General features: G+C 44.0%; 6 non-coding genes across 6 annotated transcripts; all 6 read right to left on the reverse strand.

Annotated features, from left to right (window-relative positions):
* Positions 1-510: 510 nt before the first annotated feature.
* Positions 511-701, reverse strand: LOC141250511 (U2 spliceosomal RNA). The gene has a single exon (XR_012312695.1). It is a non-coding gene; the product is annotated as a U2 spliceosomal RNA (small nuclear RNA).
* Positions 702-1,816: 1,115 nt separating this feature from the next.
* On the reverse strand, positions 1,817-2,001 carry LOC141250523 (U2 spliceosomal RNA). Its single transcript, XR_012312703.1, has one exon. It is a non-coding gene; the product is annotated as a U2 spliceosomal RNA (small nuclear RNA).
* Positions 2,002-4,955: 2,954 nt separating this feature from the next.
* Positions 4,956-5,146, reverse strand: LOC141250512 (U2 spliceosomal RNA). The gene has a single exon (XR_012312696.1). It is a non-coding gene; the product is annotated as a U2 spliceosomal RNA (small nuclear RNA).
* Positions 5,147-6,261: 1,115 nt separating this feature from the next.
* Positions 6,262-6,452, reverse strand: LOC141250513 (U2 spliceosomal RNA). Its single transcript, XR_012312697.1, has one exon. It is a non-coding gene; the product is annotated as a U2 spliceosomal RNA (small nuclear RNA).
* Positions 6,453-7,567: 1,115 nt separating this feature from the next.
* LOC141250515 (U2 spliceosomal RNA) lies at positions 7,568-7,758 on the reverse strand. The gene has a single exon (XR_012312698.1). It is a non-coding gene; the product is annotated as a U2 spliceosomal RNA (small nuclear RNA).
* A 1,115-nt stretch (positions 7,759-8,873) lies between these two features.
* On the reverse strand, positions 8,874-9,064 carry LOC141250517 (U2 spliceosomal RNA). Its single transcript, XR_012312700.1, has one exon. It is a non-coding gene; the product is annotated as a U2 spliceosomal RNA (small nuclear RNA).
* Between the last annotated feature and the right edge of the window lie 1,066 nt (positions 9,065-10,130).

The raw sequence follows: 10,130 nt of genomic DNA on the forward strand, positions 1-10,130 counted from the left end.
TTCCAGCAGAAGGAGACAACGTTTCAGAAAAGGCATTGTAGCAAACCAAAAAAGAAATTTTAAGCGCAGCAGAGTAACCAGCGCACATACCTGTTAGCTCAGGTGAGTTTAAAAGGCTGCTGTTGATAACAAGGGCATTTGCTAAATAGATGGTGTGTGTGCAACAATATACTGAAAGGTCAATTATATTGTGCAGCTTATCTCACCACCTGTAGTTATTTAGGTGAAAGCTCCAAAATGCTTGCCTAATATGTCTGTTTATCCAAAAGGAAGTAAAAAGGGAGAGCTAGAAAGATAGCATTGCATCACATTACATGGCAATGCAATGCACAGTTGCTGAAGTTGAACCAAAATGAGCTTGTAATCTGGCTTCTGCAACTTTGAACATGAAAAATCCAATGAGGAGAAGAAAAGCAGAGCCAAAGAGTCCATCCCAAAATCCGACAAACAAGCAAAATGAACAAAAAACATTGAATTCAATTCTTTCTGATTTTAGAAACTGCATTAAAGAAGGGGTGCACCGGTCCTGGAGATACTGCAATACCAGGTCAATGCGTGGAGTGGACAGAGCAAGCTCTTTTTCCATCTCCCTGTTCTAAAAATCCATTTAATATATGGTCCCCAGATAGGGGACGTATCAGATATTAAACTGATAAGAACAGATACTACACTTGATCTTAGCCAAAAGGCCGAGAAGCGATAACCAGAATTGGTTTCAAACTACGGAGCCACCCAAGGATCCTAAAAAGTCCATTTGTGGAGATGAGCTCCTGGACTCCCGTTAAGAAGACATGTTGTCAACCTCTAGATCCCTTACATGCCTGCACTTTTCGGCTTTCTGCTGCTGCAATCCACGCGTTTTAGATCTGCATAACTCCACCTCTTTAAACACAGCACCTTCACCCCCTGCTGTTCCCACCCGCCTCAACACCGTTGGAAGGGAGGAGAACCAATTAAGGCGGGGGGTGGGGTGGAACGAGCAGCTGTCTACCCTTAGCAGGAGGGCTCCTGATTACATACCTCTCCTGCTGCTGCTGCTGCTGGCTGTCCAGCAGCAGACTGAAGGTGGCTGCTGCTGTGCACAGGTATATAAAGGCTCAGAGCCTATTATGACACGCGCAGCCAGCGTTCCATTGCCACATTCCATCTACTGCAGGCAGGATACCTGGCTGGCTGAATGTCGCTGAGAAGCTCACAGAGACCGCCATAAGCAACAGTTTAACAGAATGCCACAGACTAATCAACCAAACTTTTTGGGTTGGGTTCTCTTTTATAGTCTGCAGGCATTAAATGAAAGAAGTCAGTGTTCCAGCAGAAGGAGACAACGTTTCAGAAAAGGCATTGTAGCAAACCAAAAAAGAAATTTTAAGCGCAGCAGAGTAACCAGCGCACATACCTGTTAGCTCAGGTGAGTTTAAAAGGCTGCTGTTGATAACAAGGGCATTTGCTAAATAGATGGTGTGTGTGCAACAATATACTGAAAGGTCAATTATATTGTGCAGCTTATCTCACCACCTGTAGTTATTTAGGTGAAAGCTCCAAAATGCTTGCCTAATATGTCTGTTTATCCAAAAGGAAGTAAAAAGGGAGAGCTAGAAAGATAGCATTGCATCACATTACATGGCAATGCAATGCACAGTTGCTGAAGTTGAACCAAAATGAGCTTGTAATCTGGCTTCTGCAACTTTGAACATGAAAAATCCAATGAGGAGAAGAAAAGCAGAGCCAAAGAGTCCATCCCAAAATCCGACAAACAAGCAAAATGAACAAAAAACATTGAATTCAATTCTTTCTGATTTTAGAAACTGCATTAAAGAAGGGGTGCACCGGTCCTGGAGATACTGCAATACCAGGTCAATGCGTGGAGTGGACAGAGCAAGCTCTTTTTCCATCTCCCTGTTCTAAAAATCCATTTAATATATGGTCCCCAGATAGGGGACGTATCAGATATTAAACTGATAAGAACAGATTTTTTTTTTTTTTTTTTTTTTCCACTCAGATTACAAGTCCCATATTTACCATTTCATGCTTTGCAATGATTTCCAAATGGTATTAGGTTGTTATCCATCATTGTGGGTCATATATCCATTTTTCCAATCTTATTTTATATATATATACGTTTATATTATCACAATACAGTTATTCCATATTCTTTTCATCGCAACATTACAATCTTTACCATTACGATTTAAGGCAACATTCCTCTCTTCAGGCCATATGCTGCCAAGGCATTCAAAAGCCTTCCATCCAGAAACCGACCATCCCAAGCTTCTTCTACCTCTTTAGCCAACGACTGAGGTATTCTGTAAGTTGAAAAAAAACGATGCATATCGCTATAAATGTTATTCCACACTTTGCGCCTTAGACTAGCCTGACTCCCCCCTTCACAACTCTCTAGCATTTTCAACACTTCTTGTCTCTCCTCCATCTCCCTCATATTTTTTTCTGAAACATCCTTTGCTTTACTAGAGTCCTTCCCAGATGACAAACTCCTTCAATTTCTTCTCTGGCTTCACATGCGACATCCTCTCTTTCTTCTTCACTAGTTTCTTCACCCTCCTCCTCCTCTTCCATATTACTTACAGCACCTTCCTTTTCATCCTGACTGGAGGACTCACTTTCCTCCTGATCTTCTGACTCCCTATCCACCTCCACTTCTTCTTCCAAGCTAGTATTTTCAATCTCAACGCCTGTGATATCACTCTCAGTATCTTCTTCCATATGATCACCTTCTTTTCTTATATCTCTTATTTGTTCCTCCTTCTTTTGAGATATGTTCTCTTCCGTTTCATCATGGGGGGCAGCTTCAGACTCTTCTTCATTTCCATCTTCCTTGTCAACTGACTTCTCCTCCCTTTTATTGACAGGACAGCAATCATATAAATGACCACTGCCACCACATAGATTACATTTCTTACTTTTTTCACAATTCTCTGCCTTATGTCCCACTTCTTCACACTTGGCACACCACTGTAATGTACAGGAATCCTTTTCATGGCCATACTGTTTACAACGCCTACAAAACTTCGGCATACCTGTAAAGAACATATCTCCATTAACTGTCCCGATTTTGAATCTACTTGGTGGGAGTACCACAACACCATCCGAACTTTCCTTGAACTTGACCAGGAACCTCCACCTCGTGGTCCAAAAACCATATCGGTTAAACATTTTGCCAGCAGAACTCACTTTCTCACAGTACCGGGATAAAAAGGTCATGATCTCTTCTTCCAATATGAAAGGACTATACATCCTTATTACTATTAGCCTTTCCTTCCTAGGAAAATGCGACACAAAAAAAACACCTTCAAGTATCGAATCTTCCTTCACTAGATCCATTCTCTTCCAAAAGTCAGAAAAGATATCTTCTGAACAAAAAATAACATCATATATCCCTCTCTTCGGGAACTCCAACATAGACAAAACTTGTTCCATTTGAACTTCCAATAGTCCAAACAAAATCTTCTCTACCAAAAAAAACAAGCCAGACTTCTTCTTCTCTGGATCCAAAAAAATAAACCGCACTGCATTCTTCAGTCTTGCAAAAACTGGGACCTCTTCACAGGTCAGCATATTTGGGCTTCTCCCGTCCATATCTTCACACCAAACGTGGCAAAAATCCTCCTCGCCTACTTAAAAAAAGCAGGCAGGCTGATCGCCCCTCGTTGCCCAGGGACTAATCCGGCTCCCCAAAAGCAGCAAGGGGGTGAAGCCGCACTGCTACATGCAGCGATCCCCCGAGGCCAAGGAGCCGGGTACCCAAGGCACCTCTCAGCCAAGACCAAGGCAGCAACCGGTAGATCACTGCACTTGATCTTAGCCAAAAGGCCGAGAAGCGATAACCAGAATTGGTTTCAAACTACGGAGCCACCCAAGGATCCTAAAAAGTCCATTTGTGGAGATGAGCTCCTGGACTCCCGTTAAGAAGACATGTTGTCAACCTCTAGATCCCTTACATGCCTGCACTTTTCGGCTTGCTGCTGCTGCAATCCACGCGTTTTAGATCTGCATAACTCCACCTCTTTAAACACAGCACCTTCACCCCCTGCTGTTCCCACCCGCCTCAACACCGTTGGAAGGGAGGAGAACCATTTAAGGCGGGGGGTGGGGTGGAACGAGCAGCTGTCTACCCTTAGCAGGAGGGCTCCTGATTACATACCTCTCCTGCTGCTGCTGCTGCTGGCTGTCCAGCAGCAGACTGAAGGTGGCTGCTGCTGTGCACAGGTATATAAAGGCTCAGAGCCTATTATGACACGCGCAGCCAGCGTTCCATTGCCACATTCCATCTACTGCAGGCAGGATACCTGGCTGGCTGAATGTCGCTGAGAAGCTCACAGAGACCGCCATAAGCAACAGTTTAACAGAATGCCACAGACTAATCAACCAAACTTTTTGGGTTGGGTTCTCTTTTATAGTCTGCAGGCATTAAATGAAAGAAGTCAGTGTTCCAGCAGAAGGAGACAACGTTTCAGAAAAGGCATTGTAGCAAACCAAAAAAGAAATTTTAAGCGCAGCAGAGTAACCAGCGCACATACCTGTTAGCTCAGGTGAGTTTAAAAGGCTGCTGTTGATAACAAGGGCATTTGCTAAATAGATGGTGTGTGTGCAACAATATACTGAAAGGTCAATTATATTGTGCAGCTTATCTCACCACCTGTAGTTATTTAGGTGAAAGCTCCAAAATGCTTGCCTAATATGTCTGTTTATCCAAAAGGAAGTAAAAAGGGAGAGCTAGAAAGATAGCATTGCATCACATTACATGGCAATGCAATGCACAGTTGCTGAAGTTGAACCAAAATGAGCTTGTAATCTGGCTTCTGCAACTTTGAACATGAAAAATCCAATGAGGAGAAGAAAAGCAGAGCCAAAGAGTCCATCCCAAAATCCGACAAACAAGCAAAATGAACAAAAAACATTGAATTCAATTCTTTCTGATTTTAGAAACTGCATTAAAGAAGGGGTGCACCGGTCCTGGAGATACTGCAATACCAGGTCAATGCGTGGAGTGGACAGAGCAAGCTCTTTTTCCATCTCCCTGTTCTAAAAATCCATTTAATATATGGTCCCCAGATAGGGGACGTATCAGATATTAAACTGATAAGAACAGATACTACACTTGATCTTAGCCAAAAGGCCGAGAAGCGATAACCAGAATTGGTTTCAAACTACGGAGCCACCCAAGGATCCTAAAAAGTCCATTTGTGGAGATGAGCTCCTGGACTCCCGTTAAGAAGACATGTTGTCAACCTCTAGATCCCTTACATGCCTGCACTTTTCGGCTTGCTGCTGCTGCAATCCACGCGTTTTAGATCTGCATAACTCCACCTCTTTAAACACAGCACCTTCACCCCCTGCTGTTCCCACCCGCCTCAACACCGTTGGAAGGGAGGAGAACCAATTAAGGCGGGGGGTGGGGTGGAACGAGCAGCTGTCTACCCTTAGCAGGAGGGCTCCTGATTACATACCTCTCCTGCTGCTGCTGCTGCTGGCTGTCCAGCAGCAGACTGAAGGTGGCTGCTGCTGTGCACAGGTATATAAAGGCTCAGAGCCTATTATGACACGCGCAGCCAGCGTTCCATTGCCACATTCCATCTACTGCAGGCAGGATACCTGGCTGGCTGAATGTCGCTGAGAAGCTCACAGAGACCGCCATAAGCAACAGTTTAACAGAATGCCACAGACTAATCAACCAAACTTTTTGGGTTGGGTTCTCTTTTATAGTCTGCAGGCATTAAATGAAAGAAGTCAGTGTTCCAGCAGAAGGAGACAACGTTTCAGAAAAGGCATTGTAGCAAACCAAAAAAGAAATTTTAAGCGCAGCAGAGTAACCAGCGCACATACCTGTTAGCTCAGGTGAGTTTAAAAGGCTGCTGTTGATAACAAGGGCATTTGCTAAATAGATGGTGTGTGTGCAACAATATACTGAAAGGTCAATTATATTGTGCAGCTTATCTCACCACCTGTAGTTATTTAGGTGAAAGCTCCAAAATGCTTGCCTAATATGTCTGTTTATCCAAAAGGAAGTAAAAAGGGAGAGCTAGAAAGATAGCATTGCATCACATTACATGGCAATGCAATGCACAGTTGCTGAAGTTGAACCAAAATGAGCTTGTAATCTGGCTTCTGCAACTTTGAACATGAAAAATCCAATGAGGAGAAGAAAAGCAGAGCCAAAGAGTCCATCCCAAAATCCGACAAACAAGCAAAATGAACAAAAAACATTGAATTCAATTCTTTCTGATTTTAGAAACTGCATTAAAGAAGGGGTGCACCGGTCCTGGAGATACTGCAATACCAGGTCAATGCGTGGAGTGGACAGAGCAAGCTCTTTTTCCATCTCCCTGTTCTAAAAATCCATTTAATATATGGTCCCCAGATAGGGGACGTATCAGATATTAAACTGATAAGAACAGATACTACACTTGATCTTAGCCAAAAGGCCGAGAAGCGATAACCAGAATTGGTTTCAAACTACGGAGCCACCCAAGGATCCTAAAAAGTCCATTTGTGGAGATGAGCTCCTGGACTCCCGTTAAGAAGACATGTTGTCAACCTCTAGATCCCTTACATGCCTGCACTTTTCGGCTTGCTGCTGCTGCAATCCACGCGTTTTAGATCTGCATAACTCCACCTCTTTAAACACAGCACCTTCACCCCCTGCTGTTCCCACCCGCCTCAACACCGTTGGAAGGGAGGAGAACCAATTAAGGCGGGGGGTGGGGTGGAACGAGCAGCTGTCTACCCTTAGCAGGAGGGCTCCTGATTACATACCTCTCCTGCTGCTGCTGCTGCTGGCTGTCCAGCAGCAGACTGAAGGTGGCTGCTGCTGTGCACAGGTATATAAAGGCTCAGAGCCTATTATGACACGCGCAGCCAGCGTTCCATTGCCACATTCCATCTACTGCAGGCAGGATACCTGGCTGGCTGAATGTCGCTGAGAAGCTCACAGAGACCGCCATAAGCAACAGTTTAACAGAATGCCACAGACTAATCAACCAAACTTTTTGGGTTGGGTTCTCTTTTATAGTCTGCAGGCATTAAATGAAAGAAGTCAGTGTTCCAGCAGAAGGAGACAACGTTTCAGAAAAGGCATTGTAGCAAACCAAAAAAGAAATTTTAAGCGCAGCAGAGTAACCAGCGCACATACCTGTTAGCTCAGGTGAGTTTAAAAGGCTGCTGTTGATAACAAGGGCATTTGCTAAATAGATGGTGTGTGTGCAACAATATACTGAAAGGTCAATTATATTGTGCAGCTTATCTCACCACCTGTAGTTATTTAGGTGAAAGCTCCAAAATGCTTGCCTAATATGTCTGTTTATCCAAAAGGAAGTAAAAAGGGAGAGCTAGAAAGATAGCATTGCATCACATTACATGGCAATGCAATGCACAGTTGCTGAAGTTGAACCAAAATGAGCTTGTAATCTGGCTTCTGCAACTTTGAACATGAAAAATCCAATGAGGAGAAGAAAAGCAGAGCCAAAGAGTCCATCCCAAAATCCGACAAACAAGCAAAATGAACAAAAAACATTGAATTCAATTCTTTCTGATTTTAGAAACTGCATTAAAGAAGGGGTGCACCGGTCCTGGAGATACTGCAATACCAGGTCAATGCGTGGAGTGGACAGAGCAAGCTCTTTTTCCATCTCCCTGTTCTAAAAATCCATTTAATATATGGTCCCCAGATAGGGGACGTATCAGATATTAAACTGATAAGAACAGATACTACACTTGATCTTAGCCAAAAGGCCGAGAAGCGATAACCAGAATTGGTTTCAAACTACGGAGCCACCCAAGGATCCTAAAAAGTCCATTTGTGGAGATGAGCTCCTGGACTCCCGTTAAGAAGACATGTTGTCAACCTCTAGATCCCTTACATGCCTGCACTTTTCGGCTTGCTGCTGCTGCAATCCACGCGTTTTAGATCTGCATAACTCCACCTCTTTAAACACAGCACCTTCACCCCCTGCTGTTCCCACCCGCCTCAACACCGTTGGAAGGGAGGAGAACCAATTAAGGCGGGGGGTGGGGTGGAACGAACAGCTGTCTACCCTTAGCAGGAGGGCTCCTGATTACATACCTCTCCTGCTGCTGCTGCTGCTGGCTGTCCAGCAGCAGACTGAAGGTGGCTGCTGCTGTGCACAGGTATATAAAGGCTCAGAGCCTATTATGACACGCGCAGCCAGCGTTCCATTGCCACATTCCATCTACTGCAGGCAGGATACCTGGCTGGCTGAATGTCGCTGAGAAGCTCACAGAGACCGCCATAAGCAACAGTTTAACAGAATGCCACAGACTAATCAACCAAACTTTTTGGGTTGGGTTCTCTTTTATAGTCTGCAGGCATTAAATGAAAGAAGTCAGTGTTCCAGCAGAAGGAGACAACGTTTCAGAAAAGGCATTGTAGCAAACCAAAAAAGAAATTTTAAGCGCAGCAGAGTAACCAGCGCACATACCTGTTAGCTCAGGTGAGTTTAAAAGGCTGCTGTTGATAACAAGGGCATTTGCTAAATAGATGGTGTGTGTGCAACAATATACTGAAAGGTCAATTATATTGTGCAGCTTATCTCACCACCTGTAGTTATTTAGGTGAAAGCTCCAAAATGCTTGCCTAATATGTCTGTTTATCCAAAAGGAAGTAAAAAGGGAGAGCTAGAAAGATAGCATTGCATCACATTACATGGCAATGCAATGCACAGTTGCTGAAGTTGAACCAAAATGAGCTTGTAATCTGGCTTCTGCAACTTTGAACATGAAAAATCCAATGAGGAGAAGAAAAGCAAAGCCAAAGAGTCCATCCCAAAATCCGACAAACAAGCAAAATGAACAAAAAACATTGAATTCAATTCTTTCTGATTTTAGAAACTGCATTAAAGAAGGGGTGCACCGGTCCTGGAGATACTGCAATACCAGGTCAATGCGTGGAGTGGACAGAGCAAGCTCTTTTTCCATCTCCCTGTTCTAAAAATCCATTTAATATATGGTCCCCAGATAGGAGACGTATCAGATATTAAACTGATAAGAACAGATACTACACTTGATCTTAGCCAAAAGGCCGAGAAGCGATAACCAGAATTGGTTTCAAACTACGGAGCCACCCAAGGATCCTAAAAAGTCCATTTGTGGAGATGAGCTCCTGGACTCCCGTTAAGAAGACATGTTGTCAACCTCTAGATCCCTTACATGCCTGCACTTTTCGGCTTGCTGCTGCTGCAATCCACGCGTTTTAGATCTGCATAACTCCACCTCTTTAAACACAGCACCTTCACCCCCTGCTGTTCCCACCCGCCTCAACACCGTTGGAAGGGAGGAGAACCAATTAAGGCGGGGGGTGGGGTGGAACGAGCAGCTGTCTACCCTTAGCAGTAGGGCTCCTGATTACATACCTCTCCTGCTGCTGCTGCTGCTGCTGGCTGTCCAGCAGCAGACTGAAGGTGGCTGCTGCTGTGCACAGGTATATAAAGGCTCAGAGCCTATTATGACACGCGCAGCCAGCGTTCCATTGCCACATTCCATCTACTGCAGGCAGGATACCTGGCTGGCTGAATGTCGCTGAGAAGCTCACAGAGACCGCCATAAGCAACAGTTTAACAGAATGCCACAGACTAATCAACCAAACTTTTTGGGTTGCGTTCTCTTTTATAGTCTGCAGGCATTAAATGAAAGAAGTCAGTGTTCCAGCAGAAGGAGACAACGTTTCAGAAAAGGCATTGTAGCAAACCAAAAAAGAAATTTTAAGCGCAGCAGAGTAACCAGCGCACATACCTGTTAGCTCAGGTGAGTTTAAAAGGCTGCTGTTGATAACAAGGGCATTTGCTAAATAGATGGTGTGTGTGCAACAATATACTGAAAGGTCAATTATATTGTGCAGCTTATCTCACCACCTGTAGTTATTTAGGTGAAAGCTCCAAAATGCTTGCCTAATATGTCTGTTTATCCAAAAGGAAGTAAAAAGGGAGAGCTAGAAAGATAGCATTGCATCACATTACATGGCAATGCAATGCACAGTTGCTGAAGTTGAACCAAAATGAGCTTGTAATCTGGCTTCTGCAACTTTGAACATGAAAAATCCAATGAGGAGAAGAAAAGCAGAGCCAAAGAGTCCATCCCAAAATCCGACAAACAAGCAAAAT

The sequence above is a fragment of the Phyllobates terribilis genome, unplaced genomic scaffold (assembly GCF_046119375.1).
Source record: "Phyllobates terribilis strain yellow unplaced genomic scaffold, ASM4611937v1 Scaffold_5866__1_contigs__length_48620, whole genome shotgun sequence".
NCBI classification, from domain to species: Eukaryota; Metazoa; Chordata; class Amphibia; order Anura; family Dendrobatidae; genus Phyllobates; species Phyllobates terribilis.